At 49.4% G+C, this 27631-nt stretch overlaps 1 protein-coding gene and 1 long non-coding RNA gene across 2 annotated transcripts in view; one reads left to right on the forward strand and one right to left on the reverse strand.

The window, feature by feature from the left end:
• ZHX2 (zinc fingers and homeoboxes 2) overlaps positions 1-27631 on the reverse strand; it is a 162643-nt gene that overhangs the window by 128385 nt on the left and 6627 nt on the right. The window lies entirely within an intron of this gene.
• Positions 1175-11535, forward strand: LOC140595138 (uncharacterized). The gene is made up of 5 exons (XR_011996522.1): positions 1175-1221; positions 6604-6692; positions 7165-7313; positions 8087-8170; positions 8745-11535. It is a non-coding gene; the product is annotated as an uncharacterized lncRNA (long non-coding RNA).

Below are 27631 nucleotides of genomic sequence, written 5' to 3' on the forward strand. Positions count from 1 at the left end.
CACGCTGAACCAAAGGCAGATGCTCAACCGCTGAGCCACCCAGCCGTCCCCGACCATGGAGGGCTGGGCAGCAAATCAGGAGACCTGGCCATGTGTCCCTGGGAGCACCCAGTACAGCCAAAGCCAAGGGCACGAGTGGGGACTTCGGGTCCCTGCAGTAGCAGCTCATCCCTCTCCAGAATCCAGAACTTGCTGGAACATCTACCAATCCCTCTTACCCAGGTGTAAATGGCTGGGGCGGCTTTCCATAGCCAGAGCCGTACACTCCATTTCTTTATTTTCTAACACCTTCTAAATTCATCACCCTCCAAGTGGTGAGCAAAACATATGGACTTTTGTGGGGAAGTATGAGTGCTCCTGCTCCCTCTAGTCAGAGACACACAAAAACCCACTGAGAAGCCATCCAGGAGAAGCCTCTAGGGATAGGCTTCTATGGGACAGGCTGTTCTTAGGTTTTTTGCTTTTTTAAAAAATATTTTATTTATTTATTCATGAGAGACACACACAGAGAGAGAGGCAGATACACAGGCAGAGGGAGAAGCAGGCTCCATGCAGGGAGCCCGACGTGGGACTCGATCCCAGGTCTCCAGGATTGCACCCTGGGCTGAAGGCAGGTGCTAAACCCCTGAGCCACCAGGGCTGCCCTGTTCTTAGGTTTTGATTCAGAGGCCACAAGAGTTGACCTTTGGGACCAGAGAGAAAGCTTTCATATTCTGAGGCAACTGATGATGATGATGATTATTATTATTATTATTATTATTAAAGGCTCTAAAACCATCTTCTTAGAGGTTCTCCTCGTTTCCCCTCAATATTTATTTGTCTTATAAAAATGCATTAAATCAGTGCTCACTCCACTACTCCAGATGTGGCCCACTCTCAGCCCTGTGGTCTGGTGACAGGTCTCTGTCACTCTCAGGCCAGCAGCTGAAACCACAGCAGGCCCTGGCCTGTCCCCCTCCTGCCTGCTCCCTGCCCCATTGTCCCTCTCAGTCCTCTCTAACTTCAACCGGTGAGCCCTCAGTGACAGACCCAGCCCGCTGGAAGGGGAGGGAGGGGGTGCTATTTATAATTCGGCGGAGTTGGCCCTCAGAACACGGCCAGTTTTTCCAGGCGGCCTGCCAGAGGCCACATTCCCCGGGCTCCATATATGGGCCTCCCGCAGGCCCCTGCGGCCACAGCCTCGCCTCCGAGGGGACCAGCGCCGCCTGACCAGTCGGGAAGGTAAGGCCCAGTCTGCCCTTCCAGGGCCTGTGTGGGGCCACACACAGCCGGGCAGCCTGGCCTCCCGCTGCTTCCCCTGGGGGGCTGGTCAGAGCAGGGGGGGAGGAAGGAGGAACCCCCGAGGTGCAGCCTCATGGAGCTGGAGAGCAGCCGGCTCCCCCCGACCCCCCCGGGGCCTGAATAAGAATGGCGAGGAAAAAATGTATTCTTGCTACGAAACATTAGGTCACCCCTTCTTTTTGCCAAGTGGTTTTCCATTGTTTCCATCGAGATGTGACTGAGGTCCGTGGCAGCCTTGCCAGCCCCTGAGGGCTCCGCAAGCTGGATTTATGGACGCCCTCGGACGGGCAGATGGGAGGGGAAGCCCGGCGCGGGTGGGCAAGCCAAGGCAAGGCAAGGGAGCGGGGCTCTGGCAAGCAGGTATTTTCTGCAGGCTCTCGGCTGTGATGAGCATATGCTACGGACACAGGAGGAGAAAGGTGGCCAGCGTCTCGTGGGCATTTGGACATAACCGGCCCACCACCCTCTGGAAGCCCAGCCCTGAGGCAAGAGGAAGGGCCTGACCCGTTGAGTTGTCACCCCAGGCCTCTCTCATCCCTGTCCTTCTGCGCTGATGCCTGTCAGGCCAGGCTGGGGCCACACATGGGTGGGGGCCGGCGGGGGCGGGTGGGGGAGGAGGCCCTGGAGGCCTGGAAACCTCCCTCCACGTTCACGTGGGCCACTTTACTTCCATTTCTCGGACAGTGTTTCCAAAACCTCCTCAAGAATTGTCTGTAGTGGACACAGCTGTGTCAAATCAAGTTCAAGTCCTTTCTCTAAATAGCCTTCTGTGGCCATCTGGGTATTTCTTCCTTAGGACGGAGAGCATCTGGTATTATTATGAATTGTTATTTTTAATATTAATAACAATCGTTTGGCTTTATGGAGTGCTTACTATGCCAACCAGTCAACGTATAGCATCTCATCTAATCCTCATGATAACCCCAAGAGGTGAGTGTTATTTGGCAGGTGAGGAGACTGGGGTGCAGAGACGTTAAGTGGCATGCCCACGCTTACCCCGTGGGTAAGGAGCACACCCCCGGTCTGTCTAGCTCACTTCACATCTCTCTGCTCTATGTCCTGGGTCCTGTCACTTGCACCTGCATCTGTCACTTTTTAGCTTGCAGGTGGAGGCCACGTCTTAAATGTATTGCCCCTTCTCTTCTCCCCTGAGCATCTAGAACAAACCAGATCCATGGAAAATCTTCACTCAGGAGGCAGTTCTTTAGCCAAGGGCATCTATCACCTGTGAGTTCTTTTCAGCCTAGGATGGATTCTGGATTCTCTTTGGACTCTGGGGCCTCTGTAGCCCTCCCTGTACGGCCAGCACCCTCTATCTGTGGACGTCCCAGCTGTCCCTACTGTTACTTGCTTGCCTGTGACAAATATGGGGCTGGCACTTCAGCGGAGAGAAGCAGCAGCAGGAGTTGATCAATTCCTAAGCAACAAAGATCCTGTTTTCATGCAAACGTCCTCGGCATTAAAACAAAAACAAATTCTTCCCGGGGCGCGTCCTGGATGCCAAGTCTCGTTGCAAGACACATTTTTAAGCAGGGTTTTGCGCCTGCGTGAGAGACCAACAGGGAATGGGAGGAGAGCTGTGTGCCAACTGCCAAGTGTTAGGAGGCGATGCAGGACCTGAAGGTGGAATGGCAACAAGTGCCTTGAGTTATGAACAGGTAGGGACCGCTGAGGCCTTCCCGAGGAGGGAGTTATTCTGATTCCACCCAGGGGTCTCCGAACAGATGGTGTTGGTCTGGTCCTGCAGGACCTGGGTGCCCACCAACACCAGTGCTGTTGGAACATTGCCAGGGTCACTGGGCTAGCCCAACAGTTACAGAAACATCCACAGGGCATCTGGCCTCCAGCTGGCTCCAGCGGTTCCGGGGGTTTTGTCCTTTAGGATAACACACATGAACCGATTAAGGGCAGGCCGCACGATTCACTTTTGGCCAATAACCAGCAATACCAGGACTGTGGCAGCTGAGTACCGTAAGATCACCTGGTACCACCCCCTTCCTGCTGATGCCTTGCCCGCGGCTCATGGTCGAGCCAAGACACTGGCTCAAACCTCTTTTCTCCTGCTCTCTGAAACCCTCCTCTGCTCACAGGGAGGGATGCCCTGGCTTTAGTGCATGCCCAGAAGCACCCAGTGGGCTCAGGCCTGGGAGATGCAAAGAATGTAGCACCAGGCAGCAGCCTTCTCCAGCCAGTCTGAGCACGATTCCAGGGTAAGAGGGGCTCCTTCCTCATCTGCTTCTCTTCCAGCACCTACCAAAGCAAAAGGGGCTGCGCAGGCCAAGGTCTGGTGCTGGGCACAGCAAGTGGGGAAGTCTGGCTGGAGCAAAGGGCCTATAAAGGAGCTTCGTGACAAGAATCAGCTATATAGAGTGGAAAGAGCATGGACTTTGTGTACAAAAGACGTGGGCTGGCATCCAACACTGTCACCGTGTCCAGGACTGAGAGTGCTCCCCAGTACCCATAAGCTTTTCCTGCCAGGCGTGCGGCTGGACTCCATTTCCCAGGCTCCCCTGCAGTTGGGAGTGCCCACGTGACCAGGCACCAGCCAATGGAATGCAAGCAGAAGCGATGTGGACCAATTCCAGCCCTGGCTCCCCCCCAACCCCTCCCATTTGGCGGTTCTTTCTCTGCCAACCAAATGGGGAGCCGCAGAGGGAGGGAGCCTGGGTCCCTGAATCACTGCGTGGACGACTGTCTGCCAGACACACACACTGAGTTGTGTTTGCAGGAAATAAACTCCAAAAGTGTTAAGTGATTAAAATTTGGGGGTGGTTATAGCTGTTAGCCCAACCTGACTAATGCAGCCTCTTACTGGCCATGTGGCTTTGGGTAAGTTTCTAAACCTCTTGCAGCTTCAATTTCCTCATCTGCGAAGTGCGAATTTTAAAAAAGCCTTCCTGAGAATGACTGGGCTAACATTTGTAAAGATCCTACAACCAACTGGTGCACTATGACTTTTGTGAGCCGTAGACATTTTGCCTTTGTGGATCCCTTCTGGCATTGAAAAAAATAATAAAATTTAAAAATAAAAACAAAAAATAGGTTTTGATATTACACTGGTATGAAGATGACTATAATCCAGGCCAGATAAATCATTATGTTTATTATTTTTATATTTGGTTTTATATTCATTATTATTATATTCATTTTTTCCTTTTGATTTTCAGGGAAATTAAACTTTTTCTGGGGCCCTAAAAGTATTGTGAGTGCTAGGCACTATGCCTCTGTACCTAACAAAGAAGCCGACCCCGCTTACTATAGTGCTTGGCCCATGATGCATGCAATAAATTGAAACTATTATGGATTTAAAAATAATAATAATAATAGGAAGATGGAAGCATGAAATAGCAACAAAAGGTTATGACGCCCCTTTCATATACTTCATTTCCTTCAACTCTCACATCCATTGTAGGAGCTGGTTCTCACTTATATTTTCCAATGAAAAAGGTGAGGCTCAAGGAGATTGAGGGTTATGCTCAAGGGGGGTAGGAACTTTGTGCATGGTGCCTTATGTCAGGCTCAATGCTAGACACCTGTCTTACTTTATCACTTTTAATTTTCTCAACACTATGATGAGATAGAGCTGCTTTTTTTTTTTTTTTTATCTCCATTGTATGACTGAAAAAAAAAAGATATTGATGTAAGGACAAGTGGCTGAGCTGAGAACCGAAACCACTTCTGGTGCCAAATCTAATGCTCACTCTACCACCTCGCCTTTCCATCTATCAATAGCTCTGTCATGAGAATTGATAAATGGCAGCGTCTGTGGAGGGTGTGAGACACCCCAACACCTTCTTTCACAGAGCAGAAAAGAACCTGCTCAGCGCTGAAATCCAAACACATCATGCCAGATTAGACTTGTGCTTTCTTATTCTCCACCCAAATGTACTCCTTAGAAGGTCTAATTATAGTGACTTCTATTTTCTTGTAAATAATCACATCTGTCATAACTGATTTAACTGATCCAAGGCTCCAAGTTGGCAATCTTGGAGGCCTGAGCCAATGTGTCAATTATTCCAAGTAGTCTGTAAGCAAAAGTTGCACGAAATGGAAGAGAGAAAAAAAAAGAGTCGCAGGCATATAGATGGTGGGGACCAATATGTGCTTTTTCACAACAGTAATATCAACACAAACTCCTGAACATGGCCAATGGGTGTCAATCCATTGGCAACCTAATTTAGTAAAAACAAACAGCCAGCCAGATCCTGGGGGGAAAAACAATCTTTTTTAGTGGAGACCCAATCCTAGAAATTGGTTTCTCCAATATCTTTTGACTTTAAGTAAATACCCGCCCTGGAATTTGCCATGGCTCTTTATGCTTTTTTTTTTTTTTTTTTTTTCAGAAAAAAAATGGGTTGAGGGGCTCACATGATTCAAGAATATACAGGTAGCCCCTTTGTGGAAGTTTGTGTTATGCCACTTCACTTTTTCTTAAGACCTGCGTTAATACCCGATTTCGCTAATGGAAAGAAATCCAAAGAGGACTTTTGCTTTTATGGATAAAAGACAAAAAGTGAAGACAGCATCCCGTACTGGTTTTGCAGCAGTGGTTATAGAGGCAGCTGGACCCCGAGGAAGGAGAGGGAACCCTCCCCCACCAGCTCCTTCCCCGGGACCTACACTCAGACCCTTGGCATCAAGGGCATCAAGTCACTAGAGCTCTGACCTGTGTCTGTGAGCATCTGTGCTTTATGTTGACTTATTTTGTGCATCCATTAGCAAGATGTGTCCTAAGGTATCAGAAAAGCCTGAGAGAGGTTATTTTGGGGTTCTGGGAGTGCTAAAAAGATTCCCATATAAGTTAATGGTAATTGCTTCTTTGCTTTATGCCATTTCAGCCTGCTTATGAGAGGTTTCATAGGAACGCTCTGCTCCCGGATAGCAGGGAAACCTGTGGTCTTAGTGGCTATAAATATAGTGTATAAATTGAGTGTGGCTCTTCAGCCAGCATAGAGTGGTAGCTCGAACTTTGGATATGGACTTGGGTATAAGTCTCTCTTCACTTATCACTAGCGTGACTAAGCAAATCATGTAACCTTCCCCAATTCATCTTAGCTTCCTTATCTATAAAATGGTGACAATCCAGAACCCTCATGAGACCGAATGATATAATGACTAAGTGTGACAGCCTGTTGGAAAGTGTGAGCACCACATAAATGCTCATCATCATCATTATGATGAACAGATCTGCATATACTGAGACTTGTTTTCAACCCATGGGGATGGCTTCTTTCTCTCCTAAAATAACTCCAAGCACAGACAATCATGATTTCAGCGACAGAGGGGATAAGAGATTGGATCTACTCAGGACTTCTTTCATAGGCAGGTGTTTGAAAGTCATCTCGTCAATTAAGCTCTGAAAGTCCCTCCCTGTGTCTGATGGGAAGCTTCGAGAAAGGAGCATCTTTCAGGTAAGGATGCGGGACAGTGAAAGGTGGCTCTCATTCACCCCCCACCTGCCCACAGGAAATGGACACGTGCTTTTGGGGACCCGAATCCTGCAGCTGGTGTAACCTCTTTTGGATTTGGTCCGTCTGTGTGAGCAGAGGGGCTAAGAGCACAGACTCTGAAGCCACAAGGCCTGAACTTAAAGTCTAGCTCAGTTTTTCACTTGTGGTGTGACCTTGGGCAATTTATCTTTCTGTGCCTCAGTTCCTCAACTGTAACATGAGGGCCAGTACTTATCCCTTAGGCAGATGGTGAGGAATAAATGAATGAATATATGTCAAAAGTGCATAATAGGACCAGGTACATAGGAAGCAATCAGCACATGTCAGAATTTACTAGAATGGCTACAATGGTCATATTACAGGCAACGGACTTTCCCGCATCCAGTGTTGTTTCTTCTCCTTTTTAAAAAAGATTTATATGTTTATTTGATAGGAGAAGAGACACAGGGAGAGGAAAGAGAGAGAATCTCAAGCAGACACCCCACTGAGCATGGAGCCCGACGTGGGGCTTGATCTTACGGTGCTGAGATCATGACCCAGCTGAAATCAAGAGTCGGACACCTAACCAGTTGAGCCTCCCAGGTACCCCTCATCCAGTATTTAGCGACATGCATGTTTAACAGCTTTTCCACGCCAAACCCCTTACTGGGAAGGAAATTTGGTGGTCCACATGGAAGATCTGGCAACAAAGCACAGTATCAAGAACTCCATGATCTATCTCTGAATCTGCAAGAGAGCCTGGAGTCACCCCTTTCAAAGGAAGTTCATTTCTGGGGCAGAAATGTGGGGGAAAGGGCTCTGGACTGAGAATCAGGAGGCCCCAATGCCATTTTGCCCACTCTGTGGCCTTGAGCAAGTCACTCCTCTCTGGGTAATAATTTTCTCACTTGTAACATATAGAGGGTTTTTGGCTGTGAATCTCAGTTTATTCATTTATAAAAGGGATAAGAGGAAGAACTGTCACACAGAACTATCACATCACTCCACCTCATGTGCTGTGAACCAAATGATGCATCCCACGTGAAGACGGACCCGAGCCCTAAAGGCCCTAGGCCATCCAGTTCCCGTGTCTCCTGGCCCACAGCTCTCCCTCCATGTGTTCTGTTATATACACTGGTCTCCTGGCTTTTCTCCCACACCTCGGGCACACTCCTGCCACAAGGCCTTTGCCCCTGCTTTGTCCCTCTGCCTGGAATGCTCTTTCCTCATGTAGCCCCATGGCTCATTCCCTCACCATTTTCAAATATTGGATTACTATTTTTTTTTCCTACAGCAACTATCCCTTTCTAGCATAGCACATGATTTCCTTACTTATGATTATCACTTATAGCACTTATTGTCTTGTCTCCTCCCAGGCCAAGAATGTAAGTTCCATGAGGGCAAGATTCTCTTTTGGTTCTGTTCCCCAAGAGCTTAGAAGACCACCTGGCACATTAGAGGTGATAAGCAAATATTTGCTGATTCACTGAATGAATGAATGAATGAATGAATGAATAGCTGTAAAGGAGAGTACTTGATATACCGAGAGAAGGTGCTTGACTGAATCTTGGACAGCCTTCCTAAATGTGAATGTGGGATTCTTGCTCCTCATTTGTCTTCTTTCCATGAGGAAGGATCCTCACCCAGACACCCTGGACCTGTTTCCACCCCCCTCTTCCATCCACGTTCACCTGGAAGTGGAGTAAAGCATCTGGTTAGCAGATGGGTCACTGGTCCATTTCTCGACTCAGTGAAGTTAACCTGCAAGTGTCACAGATGCAGTTTCTCTGCCTATTCTGGCTCCCCATCACAGAGCAGCACTGCCCAAGTAGGTGCGTCTGCTTTGAAGCCTCACAGTTCCCTCGTTGGGTTCTTTACGGTGTGGAGTGCAGGACCAGGGGTGTTAGAAAGACCTTCTAGCTAGCAGATGTATGCAAGGCATGCTCACTAGCCTGGTTCTTGGGGAACAAGGTGGATCTTGTCTCCACTTGTCTGACTCTCATGTTTCTCTTGATTGGTCCTGAAACTGGTCAGGTAACAGGGTAATGACACTTACTGACCCCGAAAACTCCAAGCAAATATTCCAAAGTTTGACAAGAGAAGCCTTACATTCCTTGGTTCCAGACTGTCTACAATCCTGGTCGCTCTCCTTCCACATATTAGTTTGTGGATGTCCCACTTTGCAGACAACACTCCAAACAGAGCACAATTCTGCAATGAGCCTTGTGACCCAGAAGAGAGGCACTGTTACCAGCTCAGTCACTCCGGACACACTCTGCTACCAATGCTGGTAAGGGATATCTATCCACCCCTCTTCCTGCTGCCAGTGCCTCTGGGCCTGCAGTCCCTAAAGCCTTTCCCACCCAGGATCTGGGGTGCCTCCGAGCTGTCTCTCACTCATGTGGGACTTAAGGTTGTTCTACAAGTCACTAGATTTGGCTCATTCATCTCGAGATCTTCTAGGAGGCTGTGTCTATCATCCAGCAGACTCACCATCGCTCCCCGCTTCGTGTTATCTCTGACCACAGTGAAACGCAAGTGCCCAGAGACTGAAGATCTGCAAGGTGTCAGGCACAGTACAGCCAGGTGTTCCCCTGGCCTTGGGCCTCCAACAAGCCATCCTTAGAATAAGCCAGGGAGGCAGGTGTGACTATCTCCTGTTTTACAAATGAGGAAACTGAGGTTTTTAGAGGTGAAGGGTCTTCATGTATCATCGTGGCTCAAAAGAACACTGGATGGCTTCTACAGCCAGCACTGAGGCTGGAGTAGGGATGAACCCAGACACCCAGGCTCACCACCAGGAACCTCAATCCGGACAACCTCACTCAGATCTGTCGACACCTTTGGGCGAGGCCATTTAACCTGCAAACTTATCCAGTGGCATCATCCAGCGTTTCTCCATCGCATTCTCCAGGAGCTCATGCATGGCTTTCTCAAATACCTTGATGAAAACCAGAGAGGCTTGACTCCTGGCATTCTCCTCACCTACCAGCCCCAAAGCCATTGTCGAAAAAAATGAAGCAAATCTGGTTCAGTCTGATCTTGGTGAGCCCATGCTAGGTTCTATTGACCACCATTCTTCCCTCTCACAGCTCTGGCCAAATGGCCTTAGACGTGGTCTGGGGAACCATCACTAGCTGAGTCCAGGGGCAAGGCGATTCCTGTAGTGAGGTCTTGCCTGCTTCTCCAGCAAGCTGGTGGCAGGGGGGTGAGTTGACATAAAGATAAGGAAGCAAAACGACTCATCTGGCGGGAAGAGATCTGTCTGAACCACACCTGTCCCCCTTGCCCACTGTAATTCTGGAATGCTCCGCTGCTCTCAGCTCAAACAGCACGCCTGGACTGCCTTCCTGAAGCACTCAGGAACTAGTGACAGGGAGCGACCGGGTACCCAGAAATTAACAGCCTGCATTTATTAAACTCTTACTATTTGCCAAGCCTTCTGCACAGGGCTGGGTTTACATGATCTGGTAAAATGCTTTAAAACTATTTTTAGCCAAGAAATACATGCTCATAATTAAGAAATGAAATACTACAGAGGCTTATAATGAAAACCACCAGCTTATGATAAAAATTAATCCCCTCCAACATAGTCCCCGAAGGCAACCTTTTCTAACTCTTTCCGTTTCTGGTTGTTTTGGTGGCTACTTCTCGAAGGATAGGATCCCCCTAATCTGCAAAAATATTGGCTGATGCAGATAGAATGATTGCTCCTCTTTACATATGAAGAAATGGTGGCACACTGTGGCCTCAGGTCACCCAGCAGGGAAAGGGTAGAGTCTGGATTCAAACTGGTCTGCCCCCCCTAGCCCCCACCAGTCCTGCTCTTACACTTCACCCTCCACAGCTGACCTGTCTGGGGCCTGGTAAAGGGCGTGGCTCAGGTCACATAAGGCACCTAGGCCCACAATGGCTTTTGAGATCACCTATGATCTAAAATCCCTCACGGTGGACATAGCTAAGTAACACCCTGGGATTACACCTAAGCGAGCTTTCTTCGCCCTGGGGAGGTTTGTTTTCAGCACTTCTATCTAGTCTCATCGGGTGTTTTCCCTCTTCTGGCCGCGTCAGCCATCTCTACCCTCTCTGTGACGAGACAGCTGCTGATGTGACTTCTGAGGGCAGGTCTCTGAGGCCCAGAGCCCTCTCACAGCTTCCTTACTCTCATCCTAGAAGATGGTACAAAAGGCATTTATCCTTCCTCTCTGCTAGGATGTTGCAAAAAAAAAAAACAAAATGAAACAAAAAAAAGACCAGTCCCTTCCAGATTCAGGTTTCATAAAGAAAGGCTTTTCCTTTATTTTATGGTTATAGCTGGTGCTTGCGAAAATGAGTGTGCTGTGCAACACGTAACATCGACAGCTTTGTTAATAATAGAGCGACTCGTTAGGAGCTCCACCCCAGACTAGTCAGGTTCAAATCTCAAGTAAGTGCGCTTACCAGCTCTGATACCCTGGCAAGCTACTCCCCTCGCTATAACTGATAATTCGGCTGTAAATCTGGAAGGAGTGTGCTGATGATTATGGGTTATGGATGATGAATCATGTGGGTTAACCCAAGTGCTCTGAACTCTGCTGACCAGGGCCAGTTCTTTCTACATGCTGTTATTACTTATTAGAACCCCGTTCCAACACCCTGCAGTTTACCCAAGGCATCCACATGCATTGTTATGTGATCCTCGTATCGAAAAGGAGTCAGGACAGAAATGATTATTAGTCTCTTAAAAGGATTCAAAGGAAAAAAAAAAAAAAAAAAAAAAAGGATTCAAAGGTATCACTATTCACCCCATTTTGCAGATGAGTAAGTAAACTGAAAAAAAAAAAAAGGTAAGTGAGGAGTGCAAGGTGACAGGATGGCTCAGAGTCAGAGGCAGTCACTGAGATCCATTTGAACTCTCCTGCTAACAAGGCTGGGTGACTTTGGACAAGTCACTATACCTCTCTGAGCCTCACTCGTAAAATAAGAGGGCCTCATTTTACAGAAAGGCAATAACGCTGTAGTTAAGAGACGGTATTCTGAGTCAGACTCTGGACTTGAATTAGGGGTCTTCCACGTATCACCTGGGTGACTTCAGGCAAATTACTTAATTTCCTGGTGCCTCAGTTTCCTCATTTGCAAAATAGGGTTACTAACAGAACCCACCCTACAAGGCAGTTATGAGAATTGAATGACTAAACCTGTGTTAACATCTGGGGACAGGGCTGGGCACATGAAGAGCACAGCAAACATCAGCTGTTACTACTGAGCCTTCCATGGCCAGGCCAGCTTCCTACACCCTGGTCTGCCCTAAGCCCCATGTGTCAGTGCCGTGAGCTCTCTCTTGACTGTGGGGCACCCACGGGGCAGGACGTCACCTGTGGCATCCAGGTTGGGTAGTCTCAGACCGGAGTGTTAATCTTTCAATCTAAATTCAAAGACCAGGGGCACCTTGGTGGCTCAGTCAGCAAAGCATCTGCCTTTGGCTCAGGTCACGATCCCCAGGTCCTGGGATCAAGCCCCACATCGGGCTCCCTGCTCAATGGGAAGCCTGCTTCTCCCTCTGCCTGCCGCTTCCCCTGCTTGCATGGAAATGCTCTCTCTGTCAAATAAATAAAATCTTAAAAAAAAAATTCAAAGACCATCTGCAAGTGCCTAACATTTCAATCTGAATGGAAAACCCAGTTTTTCTATCTCCACCTATAACCTTGATGATGGTGTTTTGCTTTCCTTCCCATAGAGTCTGGAAATCCTGAATAAATGTCAAAAAGAATTCACTGAGTCAACAAATATGTAATAGTATTAAAACTCTTAGGAGTGAACTATTTCCTACATTACCAGAAGCTTAAATGGATGAGATTTTCAATTTCACTACTCAGTAAATATGCCCATTTAGGGTCCAGGTGTTATGGCTTCAATTGGTAGTTAATCAGTCAGTGGAAATATCTGAGCCGGCCGAGGAGCCAGCATCGCCCCATACTTTGGTGTCCCAACTGCAGCGAGCAGGGTGACTGCAGACGCAGCAGCAGCTCCCACTCACCAATGCCTATTGTGTTTGCTGGCTCCCTTCACCCCACGGACCCCCTCTCCATCAATCTCCACTCTGCTCGGTGGCCCCGGTGGGTTGTTCAGCAGGTATCCTCACCCCAGCGCTTCCAAGTGAGTTCTACCAGTGGGAAGAACCAGCACAGATCAGAGTCAAAGGACAGTGAGGACCCACATCCACTCTGGGACTCGGAGCCAATGAATCTGTGCCTTCACTCTCCCATCTGCTAAATGGGACAAATAGGAATACCCCCATAGATGTGGCTTAAATGGTTTAGAAGAGTGGCCGGCCATAGTAGGCATATGGTGGTTAATGTTGGCTCTTACTATTAGCACATAACACAGCTTGTCTTAAGCTCCAGTGGCCACCCCTCCTCTTGCCCCTGTGTTCTAGGCAGTCTTCATAAGTTTCTAATGCCTATACCAGCCCTGAGGGAGAAGCATTATTGTGCCCATCTCTAAGGATTGGAAAACTGAGGCTTAAAGTCTAACCTGGGCCCCAGTTAGGTAGCCATGAAGCTGAGTTTCAAATTTCATACCTAGCTTTCACACCCAGGCTGAGTTGAATGCCCAGTGAAAAAGAGACATGCATCCACAGTTTCCCCAAAGCTTAAAGATGTGACAATCTCGTGTGACGACTACTCTGATAAGAACAGTGGCCGTGACAATATAGCCAAGGGCACCTGGATGGGTGTGTTAGTCAGGGAAGGCTTCCCGGAGGAGGTGATATTAACCCTCCTCCTAAACAATGGGGAGTTATTCTGGGAGATGAGGAAGACCGACTGGAATGTGTAAAAGTCCAGAGGGAGAAGAAGAGAAGCAGCTTTTTCAAGAGCTGCAGACAGTTCAGAACTCTGGGAGCAGAGACCTGGCGGGGGTGGGGTGGGGGGTGGGGGGGTGGAGGTTATGATGGGAGGGGGCTGGGACCCCTGCGCTGAGCAGCTGGGCCTTGCACACTGTCATGCCGGCGTTTGCACTGGCGAGGCTTTCACAGAGCGCGCACTGGTCACCTGCCTGACAGTCACCTCCTTTAGGACAGGATGCCAATCTCAAACCTGCACACCTAGCTTGGTGCTCCATCTGCAACAGGTGCTCAAGAAATGAGACTGACAACTCCAAAAAAAAAAAAAGAAGGATGGCACTGAGAGGCCCTCCTTAGGGTCTGAGCAGATGCTTCCCTTCCCCCTCCAGTGCCCTTCAGCCTCACTTCTAACAGTGACACCTGTGTTCCCCTGCTTGGGGTCTCTCTCTGGTTTCCAGGCCCACTTTGCTTCCTGAGTGGCAGGCCTGAAGGATGACAGCCACTTGTGGGGCAGCCCAGAGCAGTGACTGATGGGCACCAGTGAGTCCTCAGCCAAGGGGCCCCCAGCCTCCACTGGCCCAGAGGTGCCCGTGGATTAAGCCCCAGATGCCCACCGTGGTCACCTGCTTGCAAGGGGTCCGTGCACGCACAGGAGCTCCAGATCCTGTGCTCCAGTCCTGGCTCTGGATGCAGCAGCATATGCTCTCAGGAACATGGGCCTTCAAGGAGGCGGATCTGGGTGAGGCCAGACGGCACCATATGCAGGCAGGTGACCCCTATGGGAAGTCATGCGGCCTCCCTGCACCTCAGCTTGCTGGGCTGCTGTGATGTCTGAGTGTCAAAATGTAAGCAAAATACCTCGCTAAGCGAACCAAGGTTCCTCTCCGGTGTCTTTTTAGGAACTCCCTGGTTTATGTTCTAGTTGCTTTCTATATACCGCCAGTCTAGCAATGATCTCATTCTACGGGCCTCGGATTTTGCATATTTGCCTCCTAGGAGATTGGAGGCGCCAAGAAGAGGGGTTAGAGTTTTACTCAGCCTGGCAGTCCCAGCATTTAGCACCACACCTGGCATGTAGCAAGCATTCAGTGAATGTTTGTTGAACGCATGCGTGACAACAGTGAAAGAGTAAAGAGCACCCACCAGGGACGGTGGGGCCTCTGGAGCATTTGCTCACTAGTGGGATCTCAGGGCTGAGTCCTACTATGTGCTAAGCATCGTCCTCCGTGCTTAAAACTGTGGTCAACCTTCAGGCCTCCGTCATGGGGTGGCTTACAGAGGGAGAGAGCAGGGATCCTCAGCCCAGGCTGCCAGCAGACTCACCCGGGGAAGCTTTTACAGAGTCTCTCCCAAGATCCTGATTGAATTACCTGGGGTGGGGCCTGGCTTTGGGATTTTTCTTAAAAAAGCTTCTCAGGTGAATATAATGTGCTGCTAGGGTGGAGCACCAGTGGGATCAAGAGAGAAAAACGAGATCACGTCAGAGAATGAAGAGGGTTGTGAAGAAAACAGAACCAAGAATGTGGTTTGGCCCCCCCCGTGGCTCTCAGAGGGAGGGCGCCGTCTCGCCCCGCAGGAGGCATCTGGCAGCATCTGGGGGTGCTTTGGGTCCCCAGAGCTGGAGGAAAGGTGCCACTGGTGTCTGGTAGACGAGGACCAGGGAAGCCACTACACACCTTACCAGGCACAAAACAGCCCCGGCGACAAAGAAAAATCTGACCCCAAAGGTCGGCAGTGCTGAGATAGAGCAACCCTGGCCTAGAGGGGCAGGGGGTGGAGGCCAGTTCAGGGAAGGCTTCCCGGTGGAGGGAACAGCAGAGCCCAGAAGGGAGTCTCTGGAGGAAGCGACTAGAAGCACCGAATGTGAGGTGGGCCCGGAGCCACCATCACAGCCTTGAATAGAAAGACGCCAGATGGTAAAAACCACCAAGTCTGGCTCACACCACCTACTAACCTAAGAGCCCTCGCACCTCTGCTCCTGGCGTCCTGTTTTGGGGTTGTTTGCTGGGGTGGGGTGGGGGAAGGGAGAGGGAAATCCTGCTGCTTTTGCTTGGCTGCTTTCACTTTTAAGTCCCCACCCTCCTTTGAGGCTCAGAACGGAAAAGGGGGGGAAGGAGAGGGTGTCAATTCCCGCTGACCACTCAGAAGTCCCCAACACCACCTGCAGGCCCACTTCCTCCTCTCCTCCTAAAGCATCTCCCGCTGCCACCCCCTGGTCTCCCAAAAGCTCTAGCTGCGGGGGAAGGGAGCCTTCTTTGGACACATCCTGCCAGCTTCCCCCAGCCCTGGGAGAAGTGATTTCCCAAGAGAAACAGGGATCCACAGAGCCGTAAATAAACACGGCATTCCAGGGGAGGAGGGGAGGAGGGGTAGAAGGGCAGGCCGGGCCAGCTTTGCCCCCCTCACGGAGAAGGCCCATTAATTTTTCCAGCCAGGCACCCAGGACCTGAGAACCTGCCAGCACCCCGCCCCCCTCCCCCCCATAGCCGCCCCTTCTCGATGCTTCCCTGTAAATCAGTTGCAGACCCACTGCCTTGGGAGTTTGGACTATCAGCAGCTGCGTGGAGCAGGCTGCTTGCTCAACACCACGTGGGTTTTCCAAGGAAACGTCACCATAGTTCCATGGGCAATTTCGGTGGAAAGTCGAGTTCTTTTGTACAAGGCTTCCAGAAAGATCTGAGTCAACAGGCTGCGGCAAGGGAGCCAGGGTGGCAGCTGGCTTCTGACAGGTAGCCCTACCTGCACAAGTCCTGGCAACCTGGAGCGGATAGACCCTACCCTGCAGACTGCGGAGGAGAAAAATGACTTGAAGGCTGTTAGGCCACCCCCGCTTTACAAGCAGGGAAACTGAGGCTCGTGAGGGAAAGAATGACCTGCCCTAAGTCAGCAGGTAGTGTGGGTGGCTGAGCTGGGTGACCCCAGGCCTCCTGATCTGCATCTGTGCATGGAATTTCAGGCCACACGTTCGTTCATTCCAGAATAGTGGAAAAATTCCATGTCGACTCATCTGAAGGGAAAGACAACGACTGTCCAGAACTGACAGCCATCTTCCTCCGAAGCTGCGTTTGAGGGGTGGGGGGAGGACACCAAACATCTCTGCTTCCTTAGTTTCTAGAGTTCTCTTCTGAAATGGAAACATTCCCCTGTGTTCCCAGAGTCCCCAAATATAAGCTCCGTGTCAAAATCCTGCCTGAGAGGAAAGACGTCAAGTCCCAACCTATAAAACTCATTTCACAAAAAGGGGTATTATGGGAAATTTGCAGGAATATATTTAACTCAAGTAATTATTTTTGTTAAAAACGATACTTTGCCCACTATACCCTGAGAGTTTTATTATAGGTACCCATAATGAAGTAGGTAATTAGCCATAAACAGTGCCTCTCTGCAAACCTAGGATTAAGAATTTTCTCATGGATTGTAATTTTGAACAAACACAACATAGTCTCTTCATTCATTGAATGTCTGGATTTGCAGAGTTGAGTATAACTCGGAACTTACAAAACTATTAGTTCAATGCATATTTTCTATTAAAGTTGCGCACAATACCCATGTCCTGTCAAGAAAAGACTCAAAAATACTAAACTTTTTAGCTGTACTATGGTTCAGCTGTGTGTGGTGTGTGTGTGTGTGTGTGTGAACACCTGCCTACACATGATAGGACTTCCAGTGGCAGGTTTTTCTTTTGTTTTTACAAGTCTTTCAGGCAAGCCTCTCACCTGGTCTTCACCTGGGGGGGGAGGAAACCTGTATTCTTTGTTCTTTTGCTCTCGTAGTTTAATATGTTTTCTTCCTCTGTCCCTCCCACTTTGCCTCCCCAGCCGCCACTGCTCTCTCTGCTCCTTTGGGAAAAGACTTGGCTCTTAAGTGACCACTAGCTATTCTCATGACTCATGCAAGCTTTTGCTGTTAACCTGCACTTAGGGTTACTGATAGCACATGGTGCAAAGATGTTTCATTAGTTGCCAGAACAAATGACCCATGTGCCAAATCTCCAACAGCTTGTGTCCCGGATACAGGTCACTGTGGGTTCACTGGTGCTGCCTGCTTCAGAAATTCCACAAATATTTACTGAGCAACTACTCTGCACGAGGGGTGGCCACTACAGCTTGGAGCTCCACTGTGCTGTCTGGGACACACTTACCACCCTCCCAGGAGGGGTTGTAGGCTTGGCACCAGCTTCTCTTGGAGGGTGCCTAGCAGAGCAGGAAAGCTAGAGGCCACCACCACCCCAGGTACCATGACCATGTGAACCCAAGACAGGAGAGGAGGGTGGGATGGCATGGAGCCAGGATGAGAGGCATAATGCTGGCTGGTGTCTTCTGTGGTCAAGGTCATCTGACCTGCAAGACACACGGACTCTAGCTACACTGGATGAGCTAGAGGAGTCAAAGGCATTTTGTTTTTCCCATAAGTAAATTCAAATGCCTGTTATTCATGCAAAGCAAAGGTTGGTGGGCGGCAAAAGGACAAGATTCCTCCAGGATTTCAGAATGAAGGAGGCTGCCCACACCTCAGGATCCAGCCTGGTCACCTAGACAGAGAGCTTCTCACATTCAGTCTGGAACATCGAGCCCCGCAGGCTCCCTCACTGGATTACCAGGGTCACTAAAACCAAGTCTTCCCCTCCCAGGAGATAACTGAGTCACACTATGACTTTCTGGGGACCAAACTCCATAATTTAAGCCCTGAGTGAAAAAATGTGAAGTTCTCAGAACCACTTGATAGATAGACATATATAGGTATCTATCTCTCCCACCAACACCACCCAACCCTGGAAGTCTAAAATGATTAGCTTTGCCAGAGAACTTGGCAAAAAAATACTGAAAAACAAGCAAGAAAATCACACACACACACACACACAGTGAAACACAAGCAAAAAGCACAGGGTTGTAGCCCAGGTTTCACTGCTAGTAATCTGATGTTGTACGTGTCCTTTACCTTCTCTGTGATGGAGGGAAGAATGGCTGCTGCTTTAACCACTCCCTCAAATCTGGGGGTTAGGGGGGAGATGAGGCTGTCAGGTCTCTTGCCCTGAGCACCTGGGGTAGTGAAAAGGCATATTGGTCAGAGGTGTCAAGTGCCTATGAGAGTAAAACACTGTATCCTTAACACTTCCTGAATGGAAGCTGCAGAAGAGGGAGCAAAACACTTTTTGTATCATTGGTAAAATCTGTTGTTCTGGAGCAAGCTTTGATATTGAAACATTTTAAAGGAGAAGGGCCTGGAACATTTCACAACCTAGAGAGAGCAGAGGCTTCCTCCACTACAAACCCTCAGAGGCTTGGACTAGGTAATCTCAAATGTTGGCTTTATTTTTGGTTGGCTGACTGAAGACAGGATCTAGAGCAGCCGCTGGGCTGGTTAATCAAAGGATCAACTGGTTGAAGAGGGTTTCACTTTCCAAGCGGAGCCCAGGTGACACATGCCATGTTTTTGAAGCCAAAACTTAAATACATGGTCATTCCTGGGCAGGAATGATCAAGGTTCTGAAGTTTCTCTTTCAAAGATTTTTTTTTTTTTTTTTTAATCTGGAAAGTCCCACAGAGAAATGAATAGGTCCAGATTGAAGCAGTATGTCATCCACCACTGTAGTATCCCCAGTATTTAGCCTGGTGTCTGATGCAAAGTAGGTACTTGACTATTTCCTGTATGGATAAACAGAGTGTCCAGCATCCATAACACTTCCGGTGCACCTTGGAATGGAGAGGCATTGCTGAATACCCCCAGAGCATTCAACGACCTGTGTGAATGGCACCGCCACTTAATCCCTGGCCTTTCCTGCATCCCTCAACGTACTCCCAACCTTGCAAATGGAGAATCAGCTAGATCTGCCTGTGAAGCTGGCCTCTGTCCTTTCCTAGCTGTGTCACTTCCCAGAGCCTCAGAGTTTCCTTATCTTTTACATGCTGATAATCAGGCCTCTCTCAGGAGGAAAGTAAGGACCTCCTAGGGGAGTTGGGTGGGGTACATACACTAATCCACATACAGCTGAGAATCTGCCTGGCACGTTGCATGTTTGAAGTAAATGTGGGCCGTCAGAGTGACTCTTGGGCTCGGCATCATGGTGAGCACATGGCCGTAACTATGGGCTCACTCATGTTCATTTTCTTTATGCCGCACTGGATGTTCAATGTAAAACCAAATTGTACTGTACGAAATATAAGAAAGGTAAATATGTTGCAAAAATTTCTTCTTTTTAATGTTTGGTGGTCTTTCCGTGCATCAGGAGCACTCCACATCCCACCGGGTGAGACAACTGAGCACTGTCTTTAGAGCCCCAAATGGCATACGTGTCAGGAAGCTCTGTTCAAGTCTGGGCTTTGCCACCGATCCTCTTTACTCCCTGATACTTGGCAAGGCTGAGGGGAACAATGATTTGCTGAAGTATCACAGCCAGTCCTGGGCTTCATGGGATAGGTATATCTAATACTCCACCAAACATTCACATACCGCTCCCTACCCCTTGATGCCCCCAATCCCCTGGCTTTCCAGCATCCTAGACTTAGGTGAGGTCCTATGAGTAGAGGGGATACCTTTAAAGAGTGCATTTGTGGCCCTTTAATTTTCTTTTCCTATGCTCCTGCAGCCTGAAAGCCAATTGTTTCAAATGATGTGGCTACCAAATCAAAGCCGCCTGGATCCCTAAGTCCCAGTTTGGAAGAAAGCCACCCTGATGAGCTGCTGGCCTTCAGTGAGCTTCCTAAGAGCAAGAGAGAAACCTTGCTTTATTAAAGCAGTAGGATATTGGGGTTTGCTTGTCACGGCATCATAGGTTAGCCTAACTTGACTACTCATGTATCTTTACTCAGTGCCATTCCTGACAGATCATGCATGTTTGTCAGAGAATAGCTAGTTATTCTCCACCACACACACAACAGACTGAAATCTCAGTGAGACTATTTTCCCGTGACATAAGATGGCCCAGTAAGATTATGAAGATTTAGCAAATGTGGCCATCTCTCTTGTGACAGGAATTTTTTTCTTCCCTCGTAGAAGGGGATGGGATTTGGCGACAAAACTGCAAGAGGGCAAGTATCTTAAGAATGAAAAGCTGCATTCATGCCAAGAAGCACCTTGGAAAGGAAAAAAAAATGCTCCTGTTAGTAATTTTACCTGTGCAGCTTTTCATAAGCAAAATCTTCAACTCTGGAAGGAAATGCAGAACTAGTGTCCCTGGTATCCTATTTGCTAAGGCACTTAAAGATTTTTTTTTTTTTTTTGTAATCTCTGTACCTAACATGTGGCTCAAACCAACGACTCTGAGATCAAGAGTTGCACACTCTTCCAGTTGAGCCAGCCAGGCGTCCCAACACCAGCTCTTAACACTCCAGCACTGTGATGTGGCAAGTCCCTGGGGTCTGATGTCACTCAGACCCAGCTTTCAATCGCAGCTTGGCCATTTCCTGTATAACTCAGGCAAGTTAATTTCTTGAAACTTCCATTTCCTCATCCATAAAATAGGTATAAAAACGCCTACCACGTGGGGTCTTTGGGAGAATTAAATAATTTAAAACAAGGTAGAGTATATAACATGCGTGGTTCAATGGTTGGCATGTAGCAGGCATTCAGTTTGTTTCCTTTCTATTCCCCTTTTTACAATAGAGTTTGATCTCAAGTTCAGACTTGGCAAATAAAAAAAAAAAGGCAGTTTAATATTGAAGTAGTGGAAAGACCATGCACCACCACCTGTGATATTGCCATAGATGCCATGTGGGAAGGTGAAGACAGTGTTCCCAAGAGGATACAAAGGGTACAGACCAGCCAGAGGGAGGAAGTGGGCCCAGGCTGCACACACAGGCCAGAGGTCCAGACAAAGCAGTGGGGCTGAGCCAGTGAGGCAGGGAGTTTGGCCAAAAGATCCTGAATCTGGGACACAACCAACTTGGGACCGGGACGGAAGCTTCCTCCACCGCTTCCTGTGACAAAATGGTCCAGGGACGGCCCGGGACCTGCCACCAGGGGCAGCAGCGGGCAGCAAAGCATTTTGCTAACTTGTTCTGACCTGGAGCACAGGCTCCCAAACAGTCTCGGGTGAAAAGGTCCTTTACTTATCTATATAACAATCCAATAATATGACATTCAGTTTGAACCTATGAAGTGGGAACACAGAGACAAATAGTAAACTCTCCCTTGGGGTGCAGGGGTGACTCATAGTCTTTAGGGAGACAGACATGCAAACATATAAAATTCCATGTACTAAGATTTCTAAGACGTTATTTCCATGGCACACTAGCCTCTTGGAGGAGGGAACAAGTTATCTCTCTAGCAGGAATGAGTAGGTCTTGCTAAGTTTGGGGGATGAGTCTTTCCGGAGAAAAGGATCTATGTGTGGAAAGGAAAAGAAGAGAGGATGGCACATGAGGTTTAGGGGTCAGTCATGTGGGGCTGAAGTGTGGGGCATTTGACGGGGGGCAACTGGTTACAGCAGAATGTGCCTGGTAGGTGGAGGCCAGCTCTCAAAGAGCCACCACGCTAGGGTCAGGGATGTGTGAACTTGATCCTACAAGTTCGAAGTTATTAAGTGGCAGTCCTCATTAGAATGGACTTAGAAAAGCATGTGGAAAATAAAATGGTTTTTGAATGCCTTTAGACTGGGCATATTCATCCCACTTTCCACTGGGCTGATGCTTTCCACTTTGACCTCCTCACCACTTCCTACCACTTCCTACTTCACCCCTTCACTCTTGTATACAACCTGCAAAGCCCCCGAAAGCATTCGGGATTGTGACTCCTGGACAACCAGTGACATGGGGAGGTTTTTAGGAGGATAATGAAACAACATGAAATTGGTGTTTCAGAAGCACACATTTCTATCATTTCTGTAACTGGCACGTATTTTCTATACCTGGAAATCTTGACGTTGATTCCACGAATCGCCTACCAGGGTCAGTCAGTACACCCCCTCCCAACCCTGAAAGAGCAGTAGGCTGATCTGGTTATAACCAGGGCCCTTTCTCCCAGCCGGGGAAAAACCAGGGGACTGTCAATTCAGCAGAAAGGACCCGAAGCCACCCTTCTCTGGCTCACCTTGGCCTCAAGCATTATCCATCAGGTATTTTCACACATCTGGGAGCACAAGAATCACACCCTGGCTTTGGAGGTAGCAGAGCCAGACACAGCGTGTCTACAGCCCAGCCAGGGGAGACCAGAAGCTCCAGCAGAGCTGGTGCTGGGCTCTGTGGACAGGACCCACTACCCCCAGGACCGGCTCAGCAGGTCTGAGGAGAGCCTGGATGGCCAGTTCCTTCATCCCAGGCCACTTCGTGTTCACTGGGTGATGGCCCCTTCTGTGGGGTAGGGGTGTGGCACCTAGTCATAGATCCAAGGCATGAGGATATCCCTCAAACTATAGTGACTCAGAGGCAGCCTCACAGTACAGAAGGTCAGAGATACGTCAGTGATAACAAAACAGTATGAGCCAGCATTTCTAGGGCACTGCCTAAGTGTCAGGTGCTGTGCTAAGTATTTCACAGGTGTTATCTCTTGTAATTCACACAGTGACCCTGAGAGCAGGGGTTCCACCCTTGCAAGTCCAGCTAGGGCAGCTGTGTAGAGCAACAAATGTACACACTCTGCCCAGGACACAAAGTTGAAGGGGGCACTCCCTCTCAGGTGCGGACCTCACACTTGCCACAGCCTGACAGCCAGCATCATCTTAAATTTTGCACACTCAGCACCTCACTTGCTTCCCCCTGGTCCAGGTCCTGGGTAGTGTGCTGGTCAGGCTGGCGTGTGAATCCTGCTCCTCTGCCCTCTAGCCAAGTGACTTCCCTTCCCCACACTGTGGTCAGTTTCCTTTCCTGTAAAATAGGGCTTACGACCATGCCAAGGGTTGGCAAAGATGTCAAGAAATCAGAACCCTCGTACCTTGCTGGTGGGAATGTGAAATGGTGCTGCCACAGTGGAGAACAGTGTGGCAGCTTCTCAGAAAGTGAAACATGCAGTGACCATCTAACCTGGCAATTCCGCTCCTGGGGGTCTTCCCATGGGAAGTGAAAACACACAAATGTTCACAGCAGCATTACAATGCCCCGGATGTGGAAACCCAACTGCTGACAGGTGAATGGATAAACGAAATAGGAGCTGAACTGTATTCCTTCCCCAATTCATACATTGAAGCTCTATCCCTAGTGCCCTCGAATGTGACTATATTTGGAGACAGGGTCTTTAAAGAGGCAATAAAGTTAGAATGAAGCCCTTAATGTGTCAGGTGTCCTCATCAGAGGAAAACCCAATCTGACAGGTGTCCTCATCAGAGGAAATTTGGACACACGGAAGGACACCAGGGAAGGCCACGTGAGGCCATGTGAGAAGGCAGCCATCCGCAAGCCAAGGAGAGCGGCCTCAGAAGCAATCGAATGTGCTTACACTTTGATCTTGAGTGTCCAGCCTCCAGAACTATGGGAAAATAAATGTCTGTTGTTGAAGCCACCCCGTCTGTGGCACTCTGTTACGGCAGCCCTTGCAGACACAGCCACACAACGGAATACGATTGAGCCATGAAAACAATGAAGTACTGATGCACTGTAACACGGATGAGCCTCCAGGACCCTATGCTAAATGAAAGACATTAAATAGGAAAGACCACATATTATATGGTTTCTCCAATATGGGAGATCTGTAGAGGCAGAAAGTAGAACAGATGGCCTAGGCTTGGGGAAGGTGGCTGCAGAGAGGGCTGGGCCATGACGGCTAATGGGCACAGTATCTCTTTTTGAGATGATGGAAATGTTCTAAAATTAGATTGTTGTGATGGCTATACAAATGTAAATACACTAAAAATCAATTAATCGTACACTTTATAAATGGGTGAGTTTTAAGGTGTGCCTGTCACACCTTCGGTTCATTTCAAATATAGGCTAATGCTAACACCACGTCCAGAGCTGCACAGGGCCTGGCACCCAGCACCCTATATATTATAATCGGTACTTCTATATATGCTCAAGTACCTGCTGCTCAGTCGAAAGTTGCCTGAAGTGCCTCAAATTCCTTTAATCTTAGGGGGACTTCAGGGAAACTAACCTGGGCAGCCCCTGGTGATCCTGTGTCCCCAAGCGACCTGTCCCTGTCCACAGAGAACTCCCAATCAGCCAGTGATGGCTGCAGCATGCCTGAGGTGGATAAAACTGCTCCACTCTTGGATTCCATAGACCTGCATTGCGTCCTGCCTCTGTCCTCACACTACCTGCTCCTCAGGGTCACTCACCTGGGCTCTGCTGTGACGATGTGATGGTGTGAGGTGCCTACACACAGTTGGTATTCCATAAATTGGTGGTGGGGGGGGGAACTACGCATGAGAAAGCCCTATGCCAAGCCCCAAATGCACGTGCATCCTTGTGTCACCCTCGGTGGCGGCTGGCCACTGGGGCCATTCGTTGTCATCAGGGCCAGGGGGGCCACAAGTGCACGGAGGGCGAGAGAGGCTGCCCGTGGCCCAGCGTGGAGAGCACCAGGTGCCGGGGAAGGCTGCCTGGCTCCCAGAAACCCTGGGCAAGGGGCTTCCCGCTCCACTCTTCCTCACCTGTTAAAGAGATAAGACTTCTTCTATCTCTGGGACTTTCACGAACCAACCCACAAATAGTGCTCAGCACTGTGCCTACAGTGTCAGCATGATGACCACTGTGGTTGCTAAGTGCCAATGACAGAGGGAATCCAGTGCGCAGGGACAGGGACGCCACTTTCCTCCTCTGGCAGGTGCTAAGTGTGTGTTGATTGAATGGAGGGAAAGAAGTGGGCAAAGAAGCGGTTAGGGAAGGCCCAAGGAAACAAGAGCTGCAAGCTAGACCGTATAGACGAGGAAGAGTGATATATCGCCATGTGATCGTGTAATCTTGGGCAAATTCGCTTACCTCTCTGGGCCTCAGTTTCCCTACATTGGGCTAGGTGCTCCCTGAGGTTCCTTCCAGCTAGAACATCCCTTGATCCTACTATTGCACATGCTGCTATGAGACTCATCCCCTGCTCCCCGACCTCCTCCTCCAGAGATCCCAGAGGGCATTAGACTTTGCACCAGAAGACTCATAAATCCCATTTCCGAAAGTGCTGAAGTCAGGCCCTGTTCGATTTCACAGTGCCGAGTGCAGCCCTCCGTCTTTGGGATGCCTACCATTAGCCCACGGCGGGATCCAAATGGTCTCTACCCTGTGGCTCTGTGTGCCCAAGAGCCCTTGCTCTTGGAGACAATGTGAACTCTTCAGCTCTCCTGAGCTGTGTGGCTCTGGCAGACGTTCCCTGCGTGCTGGCAATTAATCCTGTGACACAAAGTTCCCCAGAAGAGGGTAACAGGCCTTTCTACAGGACGGCCAACCCTCAGCAGCTCTGCTAGGGGAGGTTCCGTGAGGGTCTGTGCTTCTCTCCGCTGCTGCCTGGGGCCACCCCCGTCCCTTCCCCTAAATTTCTTGGCCAGGGGGGCAGTGCATATCTCCCCATTTCCCAGTGCCCTCCACAAAAAAGCAAAGACACACCCCTTATCCCTACCAGCACTGGCATTCTGGCCTCTCTCTGCCCCTTCCGGGCCACCCCCCCCCCCCCAACAACTTGGCTATGACATCCAGCTCCGACCAGACTGTGTGCAAATATCTTAAAGGAGCTGTTTCCAAAAAGGCAAGGGTGCAGCACAAATGAAAATAATTTCTAAATGTCCTCCTCCGCAGGCTCGGGAGATTCCGTGGGGGCTCTGGGTACACCCGGGGGCTGGGGGAGCCTGAGATGGCTTTGTCGTTACAGCAATTCGGCTCAGTCTTGTATTTTAAGAACAGCGGGAAAGTATTATCAGCTGAAAGGAGTTTTCTGTGCGCTATTTAACTAAATGGCTCTGCAGCTGGAGAGAGCCATAGGCAGACGTGTTATGATTCAAGGGCTCCCAATTACAATGATCCTCTTTTATTGTATAAAAACAGCAACACAGCCATCTCCACCCTCCCAACGCCCGCTCCCTCCATCTCCTTCCCCCATTGGCTGGCAAGGTCATTCAGCGTCCCGAAAGTACCACCCAGATTCTCCTTGGTCCCCAGGAGTGCAGCCCCCCGGGACTCCCTCTCCATACAGCCAAGGAGAGGGTGGAAAGGGTGCAGTGCCCTCTGAAGAATGTTCTCTTAGACACTGATGGAGGCTTTAGAGTTGTCTCTCTTGGGGTGGGGTAGTTGGTGGTGGTGGGGTAGTTGGAGGACTAGGGATTAGAAGCATGGATTTTGGAAAGCTCTTCTGTTTTGACTAAACTTACACACACACACACACATACTCATGCACGCATGCACACCCACACCCTTACACCCCTCTAGCAAAAAAGCAATCAGACTGCCCAGATACACGGTTCTAAAGCTGCCCCTTCTCACCATACTTCCATCCTGGGGCAGGGCACCTCCAGAAGACTTCAGAAAGACCTGGGGACAGCGATGAACATGAGCCTTGGGACCAGACTGATCTGAGTTCGAATCCTGACTTGGCGACCTCCTCTCTGTGGCCTCCAGCAAGCACCTAACCTTTCTGAGCGTTGGTTTCCTGTCTTTGCAATGGGGCTACCCTCCTTCTCTGGCAGTACCCCTCATGGTCACACTGAGCGACACAGTGAAAGGAAAGTGTTTAGCAGAGTGCCCGGTACATAGCAGGCGTTCAGTTTGGGGGAGTGTTGCTGTTCCTCGGGTGGCAACACCATGTGTCTGCGGTGTTGTCTGGGTGCACAGGGAGCTTAGTGCCATCTCACCAGTCAGGGTAGACGAGGCAGGGGGTGAGGGGCAAGACAGCTGGGGGGCAGGGATGAATGTCAGCCCCACCACGGAGGGTTTTTCTTGAGTCTTTCTGCAGCGCTGATGTACAGCATCGTGTTTGCACAGCCCATGAATGCATGAGTGCATGCTGCTTCCTCGCTTTAGACTTCTGGCCCTTTCTCGGTCCTCTGAAGGTGTTCTGGAGTCCAAAGCCGCAGTTGCAGCCACCCAACCAGGCCACTGAGAACCTATAGCCCAGGAGGTCTTGTTCATGCCTTCCCTATTCCCTTCTCAACAGTGGGCTTCTTCTCTCTCCCAGAGTCTGTCCTGGGCCCCCAACAGGGACAGTTCCCTCCCAAAGGAGGAGCTAACTCGACTTGGCTACTCTCTGA

The sequence above is a fragment of the Vulpes vulpes genome, chromosome 13 (genome assembly GCF_048418805.1).
Source record: "Vulpes vulpes isolate BD-2025 chromosome 13, VulVul3, whole genome shotgun sequence".
Lineage (NCBI taxonomy): Eukaryota > Metazoa > Chordata > Mammalia > Carnivora > Canidae > Vulpes > Vulpes vulpes.